This window comes from Delphinus delphis, chromosome 12 (genome assembly GCF_949987515.2).
Source record: "Delphinus delphis chromosome 12, mDelDel1.2, whole genome shotgun sequence".
NCBI classification, from domain to species: Eukaryota; Metazoa; Chordata; class Mammalia; order Artiodactyla; family Delphinidae; genus Delphinus; species Delphinus delphis.
In genome coordinates this window covers 57,678,594-57,701,230 of record NC_082694.2, presented here as the reverse complement: position 1 = coordinate 57,701,230, position 22,637 = coordinate 57,678,594, and positions in this window count along the sequence as shown.

Sequence of the window (22,637 nt, the reverse complement as noted above, 5' to 3'; positions counted from 1 at the left end):
CAAATGGGCACAAGAAAACTATTTGTGGGATGGAAATATTCATTGTCTTGAATTGTGATTATGTTTTAGGGGTGTATACACATTAAAAACATTAAATTAACATTTTAAATATGAGGCGTTTATTGAAACTCAATTATATTTCAATAAATGTGTTAACATTTTAAAAAAGTAGCCATAATATTCTTGGAGAAGAACAAAGTGAGTGGGTTTGTTCTATGCAGACTTTTTATAATGCTACTCTAAATAAGATAGTGTGATATACATGTAAAGATAGACAAATAAAGCAGTAGAATAAAATAGAGATTACAGAAAAAGACCCAAGCATACGTGGAGTGTTAATTTATAAAAAGAGTGCTACTCCAGAGCTGGGAAAGGAAAATATTTTTCAATAAATCATGCTGGGGCATTTTATATCCATAAAAATAAAAATGAAATATAGCTCCTACTTCATGTCATACACAAAACTATCTTTTATGTAAAACATAAATCAAAATACAAAAAGCAAAACAATAAAAACTCTGGAGCACAGTGAAAGAAAATATCTTAATGATCTCAGATGAGTAAAATATATCTCAAACAAAGCAAGAACTCTAATCAGGAGATTAAGGTGAATAAATTTGAGTACATTAAGATTGTTCATCAAAAGATTCCATTAAGATAGCGGAAAGGCAAGCTGTAGTCTTGGTGAAGAAATTTTCAACTCATAAAACATGGCTATATCCAAAATCAGTAAGAAAAAAACAGACAAGTAAGCAGAAAATGAGACAATGACTTGAAGAGGCCTAGGAATATTGAAAATAGCCATAAATCCATGAAAAAGTGGTCAAGCTCATTGGTAATCAGGAAAACGGAAAATAAGACCAAAATAACATTCTACAGCATAACCTCTTGGATGACTAAAATTTCAGGCTGACACATAATGGGAACTCTCATGTACTGCTGGTGAGGGTGTAAATTGGTACTATTACTTTGGTAAACTGTTTGGCATTATTCGCTGAAGTTGATCACGTACAAACTCTATAACCTAGCAATTATATATATATATATATATATATATATAATATAGAAAAACATATCTTAGTTTAAATATCTGTGTGCTCTAGTAGTTATGTGCTCAGATCAGCAAGTACTAGCCCAGAGAGCCAGCTGTTAAATTTTCAGAAACCTTGTGATTTGACTTTTAGACCAGTGGTAGCTTGAAACTGGTCATTGTCATAGTATTTATATTAGAATTTTGTTCAATGTCATATAGTGCGGCTCTTCCCCCGCCACCCCAAGAACCAGTATATAATATGTGTACAAAGATACATGTAAAGCAATGCTTATAGTAGTGTTATTTGCAATAACCTCAAACTGGTAACAACCCTAATGTCTAAGGCAGAAATGATACATAAGTTGTGGTATGTCTATACACTAGAATAGTTATGGCAATAAAAATAAATGAACTACAGCTATGTACAGCCATAATAATGATTATAATTTTAAAAAGCGCTAATAATATCAGGTACTTAATGTATACCAGACCATCTCTCTTTTTAAAATATATATGTGTGTTTCTATCCTTAGAAAAAATAATGTGAATACATATAAAATGCTATCTTTGTGTGATAGCATTATAGGTTATTAATTCCTTTATACTTTATTTTATACTGATAAAATATTGCTTTATAATCAAGAAAAAGCAATAGAATTAACTTTATTTTCAAAATAAAATATAGGATGGTAGCCATGATAGTGGGGATATAATGTTTTTAATTGTTCTGGTGATATTGATATAGAGGTGTCTTACAAGATATGTGACTATGTAGATATTATTTAAATGTACTGATTTTTGTTTCTTTCAACTTTAAAATTGGAATAAGGATATTGCATACTTCATAGGGTATTTGTGAAGATAAAAATAAGATATATGTGCCTTGCATAGTTACCAGCACAGAGTAGGAGTACAATATGTTTTACCTAGTGTATTAATGTCTGCTTACTTCCAGCTCTATTAAGCAGTCCTTAATCTATTAGAAGATCCTTTAAAATCATTTATTTGGATTGTGATAAAGATGGAACACCTTTATAATTAATAATATACCATTGTTATTTAGCTTATGGACACAAGTGATGAAGCTTCAGTAGTAGGATTTGGGAGTTACCAAAAGGAGGAAGGTTTAATTGATCAGTACCTGAGGATTTAGTTAACCGGTACCTGAGTTTATTCAGAGAATATTTACCATTTTATGTGTGTGCTCGATTTATATACCTGCTTTTAAGTCCTTGAAATGTGAAGGCATCATATTCACTGACACTTATATACAACTCCTGGAGGACTGACACATTTCTTTATCAGCTCTGCCACAGTTGCTAGCTCTCTCCTTTTTCTCTACTCTCTATAGCTTCTATTTTGACCAGACACACCTTGTTCAGTCAGTTTAGTCAAAGAGATAGTTACCCATCATTGTGTGTGCAATTTAAGTTTTGTAAATGTAGGCTCTGACTCATTAAACGTCACAGACTTGCTTTAACTGAGAGAGTGCATTTCACTTTGATTCAATCAATGAGTTGCTAATTAAACCTCCTTGATCTTTGTCATAGAAACATCCCACCAGCGTGCATAAATGTTTTAATTATTTTGAAGGCATTAATTTTTTTAATATTATATATAGCACTCTGCTAAACACATTAGCGTTTCTTGTAAGGCTGGTTTAGAGGTGCTGAACTCCTGTAGCTTTTGCTTGTCTGTATAACTCTATCTCTCCTTCAAATCTGAATGATAGCCTTGCCAGGTAGAGTATTCTCAGTTGGAGGGTTTTTTTCCTTTCATCAGTTTAAATATATCATGCCACTCTTTTCTTGCGTGCAGAGTTTCTGCTGAAAAGTCAGCTGATAGTCTCAGGGAAGTTCCCTTTTTATCTATAGGTAGGTATCTAGTTCCTTTTCTCTTGCTGCTTTTAAGATTCTCTCTTTATCTTTATTTTCTGTCATTTTAATTATTTTGATGTGGACCTCTTCAGGTTCATCTTATTTGGAACTCTCTGTGCTTCTGGGAGCTGGATGTCTGTTTACTTTCCCACATTAGGGAACTTTTCAGCTATTAGTTCTTCAAATAAGTTCTCTGTCCCTTTCTCTCTTCTTTTCCTTCTGGGACACCTATAATGCAGGTGTTAGTATGCTTGATGTTGTCCCAAAAGTCTCAAGGTATCCTAATTTTTTTTTTTTTGTATTCTTTTTTTTTTTCTGTTCAGCTTGGGTGACTTCCACTACTCCATTTTCCACTTCACTGATCCACTCCTCTGTGACATATAATCTACTGTTGATTCTTTCTAGTATATTTTTTATTTCAATTATTGTATTCTTCAGCTCTGTTGGATTCTTCTTGATATTTTGTAACTCTGTTATTTTCATTGTGGTTATCTATTTGTCTTCTGACTTTTATAGAGCAGCTCAATGATCGTTACCTTGAACTCTTCATCTGGTAGATTGCTTATCTCCACTTCTTTAGTTCTGGGGTTTTATCCTGTTCCTTCCTTTGGAAGATGTTCCTCCGTCTCCTCATTTTGACTGATTCTTTATGTTTACTTCTATATGTCAGGTAGGTCGGTTATATTTCCCAATCTTGTAGAAGTGACCTCATATAGGAGATGTCCTTTGGGGCCCAGCAGCGCACTCCCCTCTCTTCACCAGAGCTATATCCTCTAGGGTGATCCCCCTGTGGGCCGTGCGGGCCCTTCTGTTGCAGTGGGGTTGACTACTGTCGGCACACTGTAGGCAGGTCTGGCCCCTGGCCTAGTTGGCTGCCAGGCCCTGCCTCATGCGGTGGCTGCTGGCCTGCTGGTGGGTGGGTCCTGGCATGGCTGACTATTGGTCCCAGGGATCCCAGGTCTGATCCTGGGTGGAGCCTCAGGGGCCTGAGGCTGGTGCCAGCCTGCTGGTGGGCAAGTAAGCCCCTGGCACTAATGGGCTAGAGGGAGGATTCCAAAATGGCACTTGCTAGCACCACTGTCCTTGTGGTAGAATGAGCTCCCCCAAATGGCTGTCACCAGCATTGTTGTCCCCAGGTTGCCTCCTGCCTCTCTGGGAGACTCTCTAAGATCAGCAAGTTGGTCTGACCCAACTCCTTTCAAATTATTGCCTCTGTACTGAGTCTCAGAGCTTGTGAGAGTTTGCACGTGTCTTTTAAGAGAAGAATCTCTGTTTCCTATAGCCCTCTGGCTTTCCCATATGCAAGCCTGCTGGCCTTCAAAGCCGGATGTTCTGGGGACTTTTCTTCCCAGTGTAGGACCCCGAGGCTGGGGAGCATGATGTGGGGCTTGAACTCCTTGCTCCTTGGGGAGAACCTCGCAATTGTGATTATCCTCCCATTTGTGGGTCACCTACCTAGGGGTATGAATCTTGACTGTATTGTGTGTCTGCTCCTTGTTCGTGTTCTGTTGTGTTTCTTTCTTTATATCTTTAGTTTTGGAAAATCTTTCTAGTCTTCAGGTCATTCGCATGACTAGCTTCTCTTGTAAATAGTTGTAATTTTGGTGTGCCCATGGGAGGAGTTGAGCTCAGGGTCTTCCTATGCTGCCATCTTGGCCACACTTACATTGTTTTTAATGCAAGGAATTAGTACAGTTTAATAGCAATAAGGCTTCCCCCAGATTCTGGACTATCTGTTCAAATACCAACTTTACATCTTATAAGCAGAGTGACTTTGGTAAAGTTACTTCACATCTTTGTGCCTCAGTTTTGACATTCCATATATTAACATTGTCTCCCTCCAACTCAAGAATAATCATATGCAACCTCTGTATTCTTCTTTCTTTTCATTTTAGTTTTGCTATATATTATGTACCTTTATTGTTGAATTTGTGTGCTTTTAAAATTTATATAAATAGTATAATACTCTATGTAATCATCTATATCTTTCTTTTTACATCCAATGATATGTTTCTAACATTCAATAATTTGATGTTTGTAGCAGACCATTCATTTTCACTGTTATATAGTATTCCCTTGTCTGACTATACCAAAACACATCTGTCTATACTTATATGTATGGTCATTTTGAGTTTTTATAATTTGAGATCCAGCAATGCCATAAATATTTTTTATGAGTCTCTTGAGACACATGCTCAAGAGTTTTCTGAGGTACTTATCTAGAAATAGCTTCCGAGTCCTGAATTTGCATGTACATAACTCCACCAGATAATACTAAATTGTTTTCCAAGGTACTGCATTACTTTACTCTCCCACCAGCTAACATGTGGCATTATCATAACTTGCTATTTTTTTTTTACCTGGTGGGTATAAAATGTCATTTTATTATGATTAAAATTTGCATTTCTTGGATTACAAGTAAGGCAGAACATTTTCTTTTTTTCATTTTTGCGTTGCCCCTCCAAATTTCCTTTTCTGTGAAATACCCATTATGTGAAATCAGGGTTACATTTCTATTCAAAGTCTTCGCTGTTCTTTTAGATTAGATTAATATGTTCTAATTTTAAAAGATCCCACATCCTGAATAACAAAGCAAAAAATTACACAAAATTTGAGTATACTGTGGTATTTTCATTACTGAAGGACTTTTGCCATTGCATATTAATAATTTTAAGCAGAACATCTAAACTTTTAATTATACTGTTGAGGTAGGAATACCTTATAGTAAGTTCATTATTTGTGGATGAACTTCTTGAGGAATCAACTATGAATCTCTACAGAGACTGAAATACAGCAACAGCTCATTGTAAATATTTTAAATTAATCAACTGACTGTTAATGTGAAGTATGAAGAGCTGTGAAAGAATAAACATAAATGAAGTTAAAATTAAACATTCTTCAGTTATATCCATCAGTGGGACAGTGTTTATCAATTTATATAAACATCATGTTTAGAGGAAAGCGCTAATATTATATAATATATGATACCCTGATGAAATATGCCTGTCTAGATATTTGGATGTGTCATTTAACAGTGCATAAAACACATTAGCTTTTCTGTGGTTTCCCATATGCCCATTGTAGAATATTTTCTATGTTGATAATAGGTAAGAACTTGACTTTAAAAAGCAGTTTTTTTTGTGTGTGTGTTGTCAAGGTACTTTCCTGGGCAGTGAGTTAATGAAGTGGGCTTAGAATGACTAGGGAAGATATAGGGAAAGATACTTTTACTCACTTGGACAGTAAAATCACTCTATTGAGAGATAGAATAATGTTAGAATATCAAGATTTATAAGAATAATGTTAGAATATCAAGATTCATATCTGCAGGACATCTGATTCACATATCCTCAGTTTTTCTTCTATGTGACATGAATCAATGCAAAATAGTATTCAGTTATATTAAAGCTCATCTTTAAAACTTTCATATTTAAGCTCATTTTTAAAACTTTTATATTTAAGCAGTCTATTATTGCTGCTTCATCATTTGATGTGCCAGGACTCAGAAGAGATCTAAGCAATATCCCGTCGTACAAAGATTACAGTCATAAATTACAATTTTTCATACATTTGTTGAAACGATTTCTCCCCAGTACATTTTACTTCTAGCTTGACAATGACAGTTGCGTTTGGGGAGTTAGCAGAAAACAAGGGTTGAATTACCACTTATACCACTACAAATCTTTAAGGCATTTGATGAATCATTTTTTATATCCTTGTTTTAGTTTTGACAAATGTACTATGGAAATAATATTAGTCATCTCATAATTTCCTTTCTGAGATCTTTGGAGGATACACATATTTTAAAAAATATATTTCTTTTTTTTTTTACATCTTTATTGGAGTATAATTGCTTTAAAATGTTGTGTTAGTTTCTGCTGTATAACAAAGTGAATCAGCTATATGTATACATATATCCTTACATCCCCTTCCTCTTGCGTCTCCCTCCCACCCTCCCTATCCCACCCCTCTAGGTGGTCACAAAGCACCGAGCTGGTCTCACTGTGCTATGGGGCTGCTTCCCACTATCTATTTTACATTTGGTAGTGTATACATGTCAATGCCACTCTCTCACTTCGTCCCAGCTTACCCTCCCCCCTCCCTGTGTCCTCAAGTCCATCATCTACGTCTGCGTCTTTATTCCTGTCCTGCTCCAAGATTCTTCAGAACCATTTTTTTTTTTTGGATTCTATATATATGTGTTAGCATACGGTATTTGACTTACTTCACTTACTTACTTCACTTACTTCACTCTGACTTACTTCACTCTGTATGACAGACTCTAGGTTCATCCACCTCACTACAAATAACTCAGTTTCATTTCTTTTTATTGCTGAGTAACATTCCACTGTATATGTGTGCCACATCTTCTTTATCCATTCATGTGTAGATGGACACTTAGGTTGCTTCCATGTCCTGGCTGTTGTAAATAGAGCTGCAATTGTGGTACATGACTCTTTTTGAATTATGGTTTTCTCAGGGTATATGCCCAGTAGTGGGATTGCTGGGTCATATGGTAGTTCTATCTTTAGTTTTTTAAGGAACCTCCATACTGTTCTCCATAGTGGCTATATCAGTTTACATTCCCACCAACAGTGCAAGAGGGTTCCCTTTTCTCCACACCCTCTCCAGCATTCATTGTTTGTAGATTTTTTGATGATGGCCATTCTGACAGGTGTGAGGTGATACCTCATTTTGGTTTTGATTTACATTTCTCTGATGATTAGTGATGTTGAGCATCCTTTCATGTGTTTGTTGGCAATCTGTATATCTTCTCTGGAGAAATGTCAGTTTAGGTCTTCTGCCCATTTTTGGATTGGGTTGTTTGTTTTTTTGATATTGAGCTGCATGAGCTGCTTATAGATTTTGGAGATCAATCCTTTGTCAGTTGCTTCGATTGCAAATATTTTCTCCCATTCTGAGGGTTGTCTTTTCATCTTGTTTATGGTTTTCCTTGCTGTGTAAAAGTTGTTAAGTTTCATTAGGTCCTATTCATTTATTTTTGTTTTTATTTCCATTACTCTTGGAGGTGGGTCAAAAAGGATCTTGCTGTGATTTATGTCATAGAGTGTTCTGCCTATGTTTTCCTCTAAGAGTTTTATGGTGTCTGGTCTTACATTTAGGTCTTTAATCCATTTTGAGTTTGTTTTTGTATATGGTGTTAGGAAGTCATCTAATTTCATTCTTTTACATGTAGCTGTAGGAAGTTATCTAATTTCGTTCTTTTACAGTTTTCCCTGCACCATTTATAGAAGAGGCTGTCTTTTCTCCATTGTATATTCTTGTCTCCTTTGTCAAAGATAAGGTGACCATATGTGTGTGGGTTTATCTCTGGGCTTTCCATCCTGTTCCATTGACCTATATTTCTGTTTTTGTGTCAATACCATACGGTCTTGATTACTGTAGGTTTGTAGTATAGTCTGAAGTCAGGGAGCCTGATTCCTCCAGCTCCGTTTTTCGTTCTCAAGATTGCTTTGGCTATTTGGGGTCTTCTGTGTTTCCATACAAATTGTGAAATTTTTTGTTCTAGTTCTGTGAAAAATGCCAGTGGTAGTTTGATAGGGATTGCATTGAATCTGTAGATTGCTTTGGGTAGTAGAGTCATTTTCACAATGTTGATTCTTCCAATCCAAGAACGTGGTATATCTTTCCATCTATTTGTATCATCTTTAATTTCTTTCATTAGTGTCTTATAATTTTCTGCATACAGGTCTTTTGTCTCCTTAGGTAGGTTTATTCCTAGATATTTTATTCTTTTTGTTGCAATGGTAAATGGGAGTGTTTTCTCAATTTCACTTTCAGATTTTTCATCATTAGTGTATAGGAATGCAAGAGATTTCTGTGCATTAATTTTGTAACCTGCTACTTTACCAAGTTCATTGATTAGCTCTAGTAGTTTTCTGGTAGCATCTTTAGGATTCTCTATGTATATTATCCTGTCATCTGCAAACAGTGACAGTTTTACCTCTTCCTTTCTAATTTGGATTCCTTTTATTTCTTTTTCTTTTTTTTTTAAGCATCTAGAAGTAAGGTATATGATGTGCAATTTAAGTTCACATAGTAAGTCATAGTAAAAGCTACAACAAACTGCAGGTGGCTTTTCAATTTGCTTTCACGTCTCAGAAAATTTTAAATTGGTGACAAAGAATTTCTTGGCAACTTATAAAAGGAAAACTAATCTTAATGTTTTGCTTCTTGAAGGTAATAGTCAATAATAAAATCCAGTTGACAACCAAGCTTTTCTATCATGATCTAACTGCCAGAAAAGAGCTTAAGTGAGGTTTTGTTCTGGTTCTTTTAGACAAGGTGAATTTACTTATAGGTCTGTGGAAACCTTTTTGAATATAGCCTGCTGCTGGAAGCTCACAATTATTTAGTGCTGACTGTAATTGGATCTTGGAGGAGGTAACTGAGAGCATGTTGAGCCGTTTTGCCAAAAATGAAGCTTTTAGTTTTCCTGAGAACACATTTTAAAATACTGGTGTTTACTTGAAGATTATCTGACCTTCCAAAGAATTCCTTTTTTTAAAATAAGAAAATATATTTACAATTGGGAGGTGTTGAATTTTCTTTTAAAAAATTTCCAATAACTTGGAAGATAGAAAAACTAGAAGGAAAATGGTTTAACGTACTTACAAAACAGTTTGGTTAATCCTGAGATGTTAATTTTCCTTTAGCATCATTTATGACAATTTCTTTTGCAAACAAAAATTGCAAAGCCATCAGAATATTCAGATCTAGGCAAATACAAAATGATGGCAATTTTTTATTTTTGGCATATTATGTCCAGTATTCTTTGGTGTACAATGGTGAAAACCATAATCATTTTTTTTCTGGTGACCGATATGCTTTTTGTTTTTGTATCAGGAGAGCTACCAATGTCTTATGTTAACTGTGTCCTGGTTATAGTTTGCATTGTATACCCATGTAGGAAAAAAATAGCATAATCTTTTAGATTATACAACAATTTGTTTATTGTATTTAATTTTTATTAACAAGGTCGATTATTCCCTAGGAACTGGTAAGAAAATGAGTCATCTGTCATCATCACTTTCATTGAAATGAGTGTATTTTTCATTTTGAATCCATTTATTCAATACAGCTATGAATCATTCCTGGTAATTTTTTGGTAGGTAAGAAGTCATAGAGATAAGTTATGCTTGGGGGCATAATTTTTCTATAAAACCGTGTTTAGACCTGGAAGCTAATCCGTAGAGAGACATGTACAGACTATATTTCTGTAGTTTAAATTCATATCAGATCATGTTATTTATTTTATTTTACTATATTGGCTCTTTCCACTATCTCAAAATTATATATGACTTATGTCTAAAATCACTACCAGAAGTAAGTAAAAAACTTATTATTATTAGTGCATTATTAAAATCTAAAGACTATTTCTTATTTTATATCCTAACTTTAGACTGTTCCTATTTTGTCATTAAAGATTTCTTCAACATATGCCCATTTTTCTCCTTTTCCAAAAGCCCTAATATTAGAATAATTTTGTAGCCCCAGTTCCTCTCCATGTTTCTTACGTGTTCTTTCAGGTTTTTATCTCTCTGTCTTTTTGTGCAAGGTTCTAAGTGACTTCCTCAGAACTTCCTTCTAATTCTCTCTTCAGTTGAGCTCGGTCTATTGTTGAACTTACAAGTGTTTTATTTCAGTTTTTGTATTTTGTATCCACAGTTTCTAATTGGATCTTATACATTGCTAATTGGTCCTATTCCACCTTTTCTTGTGTTTGTACCATAACTTCATTTGTTTTTGGGTGAATGTCACTCCTTCACTTAACTCTTATAGCATCTAAAAGAGACTAATTTAAAAGTCTTTCTTCCCCCCAGATTGCTCCATAAATGTGCTTTAAATCTGGATTGACTAAATGTGACATTTTTGTGTTTATTTTATTTGTATACCCCTTTCAATTAGTGAATTGTGCAAAATAGTTCATACAGATAGTTGATTGCATTAAAATGAAATATACAGTTTAAAGAACATTTTTAAAGTAAATGCCCATGAAAACAATCAAGAAATGGAAATAGAACTTTAATCTCTCTTCCATTAACTCAGAGTGGAAAAGAAATTTCTGCAAAGCATGTGTAACTATAGAAATACTCATATGAATTTGGGATTTTTTTGGAAGCTTGATACAGAATAAACTTTTGAAAATATTTCACATACACTTCAGAGAAATGTTACAGAGTTCTAGATATGTTTTTAAAGTAAATCTTAATAATCTTTTTAAGTGTCACCATCTCTTTCTTTTCTCTCTCATTCTCTCTCCCTCCTGCTGGTTTTCATCTAAGTTCATGGTGGGTTCTTTAGAATGAATATTTGTAGACTTAAAGGTTTAGGCAAAATTATTCATTCAACAGATTGTAATCATAGTTTGAAAACAAGTGTATAGTAAGAAGGATATAAGTTATAAAGAACTTGTTGAACATCCTTCACAGATAATACAAGGAAATTATCTGGAATGATCTCTGTTTCTTGCCTCTGACAGTAGCTTCAGGACTGCAATCAATTGAATTTGCTCAGGTCCCAGAAGTCCATGACCAGCTGAGGGGGCTGTCGACTATATATATATATATATATATATATATATATATATATATATATATATATATATACACACACATATACACATATATATATATATATACACACACACACACACGGACCTGAGCTGGGAGCAGGGCAGGTGTGCTGTATTTAGCTCAGCCACAAACGTGTAAAACGCCTTACTTTGCATATTTGCACTATCATACCCTTTATCTTACTGATGATTAATATGAAAACTGCTCCAAGACCTTGGATTACTTTCTAAAAGAATTAACTCTACTTGGCTCCCTTCTCATTATTTTAGAAATCAGTTTGTTTATGTTCTTCTAGAGCTTCAGTTTGAAGACTGTGGCCTGAATGCAATTCCATCGATGAGAGTACAAAGAGAGGAACTGGATATCTTGGCGAGGGCTCTGGGCAGTTGTGGTTAGTGGGCTTGGTCTTTGCTTTTCCTTCTGAAATTCTTTTTAAAAACTTGCACTGGTGTTCAGTAGACCTATTTGTTGTGTTTGTATGGGTATCCCCAAGACTTCTGTATTTCTTTCCAATTCAGTGTGGAATGCTTGGAATTTTGTCCAGACAGATAATCAGCTTCAGATGTTGAATGTTCCTGTTCTACCTGCCCCTCACCCAGCAGGTCTTCCCACTTAGGTGAGGGAAATGATAGGTACATACGTGGATTTTGGCTATGACACTGTTCTGCGGTAGAGAACAATTTCCCTTGGCCTTGGCCGTGCGAATAGTTCTCCACCCACCTCACAGTCCTTCAGAGGATGTGCTCTTACTCATCAGATACTTCCCTCCCCCTGCCTTTCTTTTTGCTAGATTTTTTTTCTTTTTTGTCCCTGGGGATAATTATTTCTGGGCAATTAGGATTCATAGGTTTCCTCCCTCTACCTTGCTTCTCACTCTGGAAAAAGCCAGTGGCAAACCATGGCAATTTTCTGGCTCTAAGTTGTTAAGTTGACCCAGGACTGCTTCTTCACTACAGGAATTATCTGCATATTTTCTCTGAGCTTTCTACATACCTTGCCATTTAGCTGGTCTCCAAATTGGGGAATTGTGAATGAGCTTTTTAAATATACGTATACTTATCTTCACTTCCACCATGCATTCTTTTGGAGAAGCGGCATGGGGAAAGAGTAGTAAACTCTGGACTCTCTGTCCTTATTTCCCCCAATAGCCATTTTTCAAAGATTATAGTATGGAAATACTTTTTCTTTTGTTAACTGCTAGTTCATAGTAACTGTAATTTTACATTAAAAAAATTTTGAGGGAGAGTCTGTGATTTAGCTCTGCTTGATTACATGAATTATCAGTGTGTTGAGTGAACTTTTAAAAAAATCTACTTTTGTGGAGTTCAGTATAAATGTCTGACAGTACCCACTCATCCAAATTTCGGAAAGGATGTGGTAATCAGACATCTGAGAATGACCTCAATAGCCCTTGCCCTTGTATAATTCCCTCATCTAAGATACGATACGATATGGTTATATATGTTGCATGGCCAGAGAAATTTTGCAGATGTAATTAAAGTTACTAATAAGTTGATCCCATTTCCTTAAGATAGGGGGGTTAGGAGGACCTTCAAGATGGCGGAGGAGTAAGCCATGGAGATCACCTTCCTCCCCAGAAATACATCTACATGTGGAACAACTCCTACAGAACACCCACTGAACACTGGCAGAAGACCTCAGACTTCCCAAAAGGCAAGAAACTCCCAACGTAGCTGTGTAGCGCAAAAGAAAAAAGGAAAAAACAGAGACAAAGAATAGGGACGGGTCCTGCACCAGTGGGAGACTGGGGTTGGCGGTGTGAACACAGCCTGAAGGGGGCTAGTGCGCCACGGCTAGCCGGGAGGGAGCCCGGGAAAAGTCTGGACGTGCCGAAGAGGCAAGAGACCATTGTTTCAGGGTGCACGAGGAGAGGGTATCCAGATCAACACCTAAACAAGCTCCAGAGACGGGCACGAGCTGCAGCTATCAGCGCGGACCCCAGAGACGGGCATGAGACGCTAAGGCTGCTACTGCAGCCACCAAGAAGCCTGTGTGCGAGCACAGGTCACTCTCCACACCTCCCCTCCCGGGAGCCTGTGCAGCCCGCCACTGCCAGGGTCCCGTGATCCAGGGACAACTCCCCCGGGAGAACGCAGGTGTGCCTCAGGCTGGTGCAACGTCATGCTGGCCTCTGCCGCCGCAGGCCCGCCCCACACTCCGTGCCCCTCCCTACCCCCCTCCCCACCCACCTGAGTGAGCCAGAGCCCCCGAATCAGCTGCTCCTTTAACCCCGTACTGTCTGAGTGAAGAGCAGACGCCCTCAGGTGACCTACACGCAGAGGCGGGGCCAAATGCAAAGCTGAACCCCGGGAACTGTGCGAACAAAGAAGAGAAAGGGAAATCTCTCCCAGAAGCCTCAGAAGCAGCGGATTAAATCCCCATAATCAAGGACATGGAAGCAACCTAAGTGTCTATCAACACATGAATGGATAAAGAAGATGTGGCACATATATACAATGGAATATTACTCAGCCATAAATAGAAACGAAATTGAGTTATTTGTAGTGAGGTAGATGGACCTAGAGACTGTCATACAGAGTAAAGTAAGTCGGAAAGAGAAAAACAAATACCGTATGTTAACACATATATATGGAAACTAAAAAGAAAAAAAAAAGGTTCTGAAGATCCTAGGGGCATGGCAGGAATAAAGATACAGACGTAGATGATGGACTTGAGGACACGGGGAGGGGGAAGGGTAAGCTGGGATGGAGTGAGAGAGTGGCATGGACATATATACACTACCAAACGTAAAATAGCTAGCTAGTGGGAAGCAGCCACATAGCACAGGGAGATCAGCTCGGTGCTTTGTGACCACCTAGAGGGGTGGGACAGGGAGGGTGGGAGGGAGACGCAAGAGGGAGGAGATATGGGGATATATTCATACGTATAGCTGATTCACATTGTTATACAGCAGAAACTAACATAACAATGTAAAGCAATTATACTCCAAAAAAGATGTTTAAAAAAAAAGATAGGGAGGTTATCTGGGTGGGCCAGGCCCAATAAGGTGGGCCCCTTTACAAACAGAAAGCCTTCTATGGCTGGCGACAGAAGAGGAGGTCAGGGAGATGTAAGTGATGTAGAGGACTTGATGGGCCATTACTGACTGGAAGATGGAGGGGTCCAAGTGAGAAGGGATGCAGCTGGAATCCAGGAGCCAAAAATGGTCCCCAGATGACAGCCAGCAGGATGACGGGACTTCAAATCTACAGGTACAGGAACTGGATTTTTCCAAGAATCTGAATGAGCCTGGAAATGGATGCTTCCCCAGAGCTCCCACATAAGAGCCCAGTGTGGCCAAAACTTTGATTTCAGCCTTGTGAGACGCTAAGCATGGAACCCAGTTGAGCCCACCCAGACTTCTGACCTACAGGATTGTGAGTGAATAAATGGGTTTTCTTTTAAGCCACTAAGTTTGTGGCAATTTGTTCTGCAACTGTGGAATATGAATTCAAGGCACATTCCAAACAGTCTGCACGGAAATGTGGAAGGCATATACCTATCCTTGCAGAAATATTTTACTGTTCAGAAGATGCTGTGTATCAGATTTAAGAACCCATTCCCTTTTCCATGTGATCACATTTGCTTCTACTGTTTCCTAACTTCCAACCCTCTTTTTGATTCTATTAAGAACTCCTCTCCTACTTGGCTCTGTCTCCTGGCCTGATCCACCAATCTCAATTTCCATCAACCCTCTGGTGAGATTTGTAGCTCACTAGGATCTGGTCCCATCCTCTCTCCTCCCTTTTCTGGCCCTACCCATCCATCTGTCTCACTTTTGTTGTTGCTGTTTTGTTTTGTTTTGTTTTTGTTTTTTTTCTATGCCATAGCTCTGTTGAATAAAAGGGAGTGCTAAGTTAATTTTGTTCCTTTTCCGTAAATTTCATTCCATTTAGAAATAATTAATCTTGTACTCTGACAGTATATACAGAACAACTGTGGATATTTAAAGAAAATTGCCATGAAGCCTGGCATGCATTACTTTTACAAACAAGGAAGAACTTTTTAGTTTAAAATAAATATCTCAGTGATAGATATGTATAGTTAAGTTTATTCAATAAGAAAATATTCCAAATACTTCAAAAATTTCAAATAGGGGACTTCCCTGGTGGCGCAGTGGTTGAGAGTCTGCCTGCCGATGCAGGGGACACGGGTTCGTGCCCTGGTCCGGGAAGATCCCACGTGCCGCGAAGCGGCTGGGCCCATGAGCCATGGCCGCTGAGCCTGCGCATCCGGCGCCTGTGCTCCGCAACGGGAGAGGCCACAACAGTGAGAGGCCCGCGTACTGAAAAAAAAAAAAAAAAAAAAATTCAAATAGGTATTTAGGTTGCCCCATGAAACACACATCCTTATCATTCTTTATGTCTGTGCTATTTAATTCTGTAGTTTTTTTAAAATTGATGTAGATATCATACTCTGAAAATGTTTCTGAGTAGGAAAGAAATTGTAATTAAAATAAAGCAAAGGAAACACTAATTTACCACGTACTTGATACCTTTCTTTCTCTTTCCTCCAGTACAACCCAAAATACTTTAAATAGGGTGTACAAAGGTATAAAGATCACAAATAGACATATGGGAAAGGAAGAAAGAAGTTACAAAGAGAAAATATTTTTATTTAATACCAAAAATTCGTCTTACCAAGTTTGGAGGATTTATTCTTAAAGGAAAAAATAAAATGTCTAATAAATAGTCAGGCATATGGGAAAAAGTGAGGTTTCCGGTAGTCAACTAATTTTTGAAATCAATTTGTGTAAACAAAGGCTATTTCATGAATCTTTGATTCTTTAAAATTGATTCTATCTGATTCACACTCAGATAGATGTGGAAACATGGTTCATTTAAAGTAGCATAATTATATGTTACAAAAATGATATTCATTTATTCTCTGTTTTCCATGATTATAATACTATTGAAGTCACAGGATATTACAGATTATGTGAGGCCCTATGGGAAATATTTTATAGGAATGCATACTAACATTCTTGTTTCTCCCCACTATGTCCTGTACTATCCCAATACCAACCTGTGATAAAAATTCAGAAAGACAGACTGTGCTGACAGAATAGTACTTGGGAAGGAAATTTATTCATATGAAGTACAATTTGTTTGGAACAAAGACATTTTGCCAAGTAATTTTAGTTTGTATCAAAAATTAGAGAAATTGGCACACTTCTCTGAAAGACTTCTGTCTTAGAATCATTGATTATGGAAGTTGAGTACCTTAAAAATCATTAAGATATCACCTCCTGTATGCAGTGCAATCTAAATTACACACAGCAGACTTCCCACAAAGTAAATCCTTAAATCCAAAGTAATGTATCTTATCAACATTACTTCTTAGTACCCTTTATAAGTCTTTTTCAAAATCTTTTAAAGTCTAGGCACTCTTTCCTTAGCCAGGGTACACTGGAGAGGAAAATACAGTGTGGTTACACCTGGATCAAAATGGAACAGAAGCCATTTAGGAATCTACAAAAAATAAACTATGTATTGATGTTAACACCTTCATTTATTTAGCACTCCATCAGCTATCCAGATTACATGGGTAGTTCTCTCATCAGGAATTCATGAATATAGTATAACTGAAAAGTATATATTTTATTTTCCTCTTAGATTAAAACGTCATGAGAACAAAGGTCAGTTGATTCAGACTTGTCCAGATACAAAGCTCAACAGGAGTGTTCGGTGTATATGTGTGTGTTTTATTCTGTGCTGCATTTTTAATTTTTTGCTTATAAGTTGTTATTCACCATCAATTTTAACGTTCTAAAGGGCAGAGGGCATATTTCTGTAATTCTCTTAGTAAAGTGTCATGATGAAATGAAAGACCATTAAGTGATTTTCTTATTTGCTTTTATTTATGTTATTGTTTTTAGTAGTTTTACACATTTTAGAAGCAGAAAAACTATCAACTAATGAAGTTTCGCTATTTTTTATCTTTGGATAACAGTCAAGCTTTTACATAGACAATAGTCTATCTAATTAAATTTACTGAGGAGCTCACATTTCCAGAGCAAATGTGTAGTGACATCTCTATCATCTTACTTGCATCTCTTCCATGCTTACCTCTGATGGCTATAGACATAGGAATAGTTTCCTCAGCTAAGGTCTGATTTATTTCCCCTAATATACTTCTCTTTTAACTAAAAGTGCATAAAGGTAAATAGAATGTGTTTGCTGTTCTTGAAAACTGCATAGACCAGTGGGGAAAGACAAACAAGTTAATGTAATAGTAAGCAAAATGAGCATTTATCATGTGGGCCTTTAATCTCAATGCACTGTGACTAAAATTTAAGCCACATAGGTATTGGAAAAAAGAGCTAATTTTCTATATGATCATATAATATTCCACTTATTTAAAAATTCCATATTGTTATTCTTTCACCAAGGTCCCTTTCCTTGATAAAATTGGGATGATTTATCTTTATTTCTTTTAGAACTGGCATTCACTTTTAATGTGCATCAAAATTTTTAGTGAAAATATTATATTTCTCAGAAAGATCGAAGCATTTAACGATAAATTCCTGACATAAGCTCATTTATTTTAAGTGTGGAGGCATTCTTCAAATTAATAATTAAGTCAAAATATTATAGCAGAACAAAGTTCATATAAGATAGTGGATCTCATTTGGATGGTGTTTTAATATCCATCATATTACTTTGATATTTAAGCAGACTTCTTGGTGAAATTTAATGTAATTTATTGGTGATTAGGTTGATGTCGAGGAAATAAATGCTTATTTTGTCTTTCATTTTCTCTTTCCCCTTGTTTCTCTCTCTTACCTTCTAGCGACCAGTTTTTTAATTCCAGGAAAATCTTTTAGCTTTCCGTGACTCCTTCATATATCTCAGGCACCCTATTTTTCTTTTAACATAATCATATAAATTAGCCCCTTTCTCTTTCTCCACTACAAGTCAGATTTCCAGCACCTGAAATGAGAGGGAAATAAAACTTGGCTGGAAGAACTGGATTTAAATCACAACTTGGTCACTCCTTTCCTCTGTGAGAAGAGTGAAGTGAACTGTTTAACAGTCTGGACTCTCCAGCCAGACTGCCTGGATTTTAATTCCAGCCCTGTAATCTAACTAGCTGACTAACCTTGAGTAAATATTACCTCTATGTGCCTCAGCTGCTCCATCAGTAAAATAATTATAAAAGTTCATACCAACTAGAATTTTTATGAGGATTAAATAAATACATGCGTACAAATTGCTTAGAATAATACCTAGCATAGGGTAAAAACACTAGACATCTTTGCTAGTATTGTTAGGCTATTATTATTTGATCTTTGGTAAGTCATTCAGTTTTTATATCTCTAAAATGGCATATTTTGCTATGTACATTGGAAGGTAACAATTCAATAAATTTTTATTGCAGATAAAGCCAAACTCCTGACATTAGGAGTCAGGTATAAATGTGGTCTAACCTGTAGACTACTGATATTTTAGTAGTATTCCCTATATAGTAAACTTATCACTTAGTGCCTTTCACCATCAGACTCCTTAGGCAACAGAATACACCTTTTTAAAGGTATATTTTATTCAAAGTGAAGATGAGGTTGCTGGGCTAAGTTCTCATTGTTTTCCAAACCGAATTCAGTCAACGTTGCTGAATCTCCAACTCATCTCTCTGAGAGCTGAGGTACTGAAAGGAGAGACTTCTGTCTTGGGGAGGATTGGTTATAGGCCCAGCTCTGCTCCCCAGTTGCTACATGCTAGGTTGTCTGGCATAATGAAGGCGATGATACTGAAGTTTGTGATCTAGGCTTCCAAGAAACTACACTGCTTAACAGTTGTTCACGCAACAAACCATGTTCCAATACATCTTCTAGGCCCTAGGCATAGAGCAGAAAAATCAGAACTTATATTCTAGCTTGGGAAGGCATCTAATAAACAAAAATGAATTACATAACTAGCGTAACAAATGGTGAAAATTCAGGGGAGGAGAGAAAGCAGTACCTGGGATTGGGGGCTGTAAATTTATGAATCTAGTGTTGGGAAAACCACTCTAACTTTTGAGCAGAGACCTTTGAAGATAAAAATAGAGTTGCACTTTACTAAGGAATGGACAATTTCAAGAAATGCATCATGTGGGGTAAAAAAACAAGAATTTGGTTAGGTTTGAAATATCTGTTAGACATTTGTGTGAAGACGTTCTGTATGCTACTAAGTATCTGAATATGGAGAACTGGGGGACAATCCTGGCTGGATATATACATATAATAGTTTATCAACATATAACTAATATTTAAAGTCATGAGACTAGGTGTGATTATATAGGGAGGGGATGAAGTTAAAGAAGAATAGCGAAGAGGAAATAAATGGGTATAAAATAAAAATGTTTATTTTCCTTATTCTTAATTGATTTAATAGGACTATTTTTTCAAAATAACGATAGCCACAATGCTTTTGATTATGTATACTTAAGTATATTATATATTTATGCTTAAATATAAGTGAAATAAATGACAGCAATAATACAAAGGACATAAAATAATTAGGATTATTTTGTTATTATAAAATACTCATGCTACCTATTGAAGTAGGATAGTGTTATTTGGAAGTTGACTTGGATTAGTTGCAAATGTATATTACCAAACTGTAGGGCAACTACTTAAAATTGTTTTAAGTATAATTAATATGCTAAGAAAGGAGAGAAAATGGAATTATATAAAATGTTCAATTAAAAACACAAAAGGAAGACAAAGAGTGGAAGACAAAACTGGGAAAAAGGAGCAAGTTCAACAAATAAAAAACAATAACAAATATGGTAGATATTAATCCAACTATATTGATAATCATTTTAAAATCAGTGGTCAAGGGACTTCCCTGGTGGCACAGTGGTTAAGAATCCACCTGCCAATGCAGGGGACACGGGTTTGAGGCCTGGTCTGGGAAGATCCCACATGCTGCGGAGCAGCTAAGCCCGTAAGCCACAACTACTGAACCCACGTGCCAGAACTACTGAAGCCCGTGCCTAGAGTGTGTGCTCCGCAACAAGAGAAGCCACTTCATGAGAAGCCTCCACTTACTGCAAATAGAGAAAGCCCGTGCGCAGAAACAAAGACTCAATACAGCCAAAAATAAAGAAATTTATAAAAAAAAAGAAAAATAGGGCTTCCCTGGTGGCGCAGTGGTTGAGAGTCCACCTGCCGATGCAGGGGACACTGGTTCGTGCCCCGGTCCGGGAAGATCCCACATGCTGCGGAGTGGCTGGGCCCGTGAGCCATGGCCGCTGAACCTGCGCGTCCGGAGCCTGTGCTCCGCAACGGGAGAGGCCGCAACAGTGAGAGGCCCGCGTACTGCAAAAAAAAAAAAAAAAAGAAAAAGAAATCAGTGGTCTAAGTATGTCAATCAAAAGACAGAGATTATCAGAGTGGATCAAAAACCACACCCAAGTATATGTTGTCTACAAGAAACCCACTTTAAATATAAAGACATATATAGAGTAAAAGTAAAAGAATGGAGAAAGCTCTACTATGCTAACTTTAATGAATAGAAAGCAGGAATAGCTATATTAATTTCAGACAGAGCAGACTTCAGAACAAGGATAGTTATCAGGGAGAAAGGGGGGTGTAACATAACAATAAAAGTGTCAATTCTCCAAGAAGACATAACAATTATTAACATGTATATACCTGACAAGAGTATCAAACTACATAAGGCAAAAATTGATAGAACTTCAAGGAGAAATAGATACAACCACTGTCATAGTTGGAGACTTCAACACCCCTCTACCACAAATGGACAAATGGATCCAGTAGGCAGAAAATCAGTCTTCTCAAGAAATGGTGCTGGAACAACTGGATAGCTACAAACACACACACACACAGTCACATACCTTACAGCCTTCACAAAAGTTAACTCAAAATGGAATATAGATCTAAGTGTAAAACACAAAACTACAAAATTCCTTGAAGATAAATATAAGAGAAAACTTATATGATCTTGGATATGGTGATGACTAAGATTCGACACCAAAGACCTGATCCGTGTAAGAAATAATTGATTATCTGGACTTCATTAAAATTAAAAATTTGTGCTCTGCAAAAGACAATGCTAAGAGAATGAGCAGATGCACAGACTTGGAGAAAACCATTGGAGAAGACACATCTGATAGAGGACTTTCATCCAAAATATACAAAATACTTAACACGTAACCATAAGAAAACAAACAACCTGATTTAAAAATCGATCAAAAACCTGAATGAACACCTCACCAAAGAAGACTTACAGATGGCAAATAAGCACATGAAAAGATGTTCCCCATCATATGTCATCAGGGAAATGCAAATTAAAAGAACAATGAGATACCACTACATACCTATTAGAATGGCCGTAATTAAGGACAGCACCAAATGCTGGAAAGGATGGGAGGCAACATCAAGTCTCATTCATTGCTGGTGGGAATGCAAAATGATGCAACCATATTGGAAGACAGTTTGACAGTTTCCTACAAACCTAAGCATACTCTTACCATGCCATTCAGCAGTTGCACTCCTTAGTGTTTACCCAAAAGAGCAAGTGAGTTGAAAACTTATGTCTACACAAACACCTGCACACAGATATTTATAGCAGGTTATCCATAACTGCCCAAACTGGCTGACAAAGATGTTCTTCAGTAGGTGAATGGTTAACTAAATGGTGGCACATCCAGATAATGGAATATTGGTCAGTCCTGAAAAGAGATGAGCTATCAAGCCGTGAAAAGACACAGAAAAATCATAAATGCATATTAGTAATAAGCCAATCTGAAAAGGCTAAATACTGTGGGATCCTAACTATATGGCAAACTGTGGAAATAGTAAAAATTGGAAAAGGCAAACTGTGGAAATAGTAAAAATATCAGTGGTTGTTATGGGTTAGGGGATAAGGAGGCATGAATGCACAAAGCACAGAGGATTTTTAGGGCAGTGAAACTACTGTGTATGATAGTAAAATGGTAGATACATGTTACTATATATTTGACCAAATCCAGAGTGTACAGCCCCAAGAGTGAAACCTATTGCAAACTATGGACTGTGGGTGATCATGATGTATCAATGTAGGTTCATTACTTGTAACAATGTACCATTCCAGTGGGAGATATTCATAACTGGGGAGGATA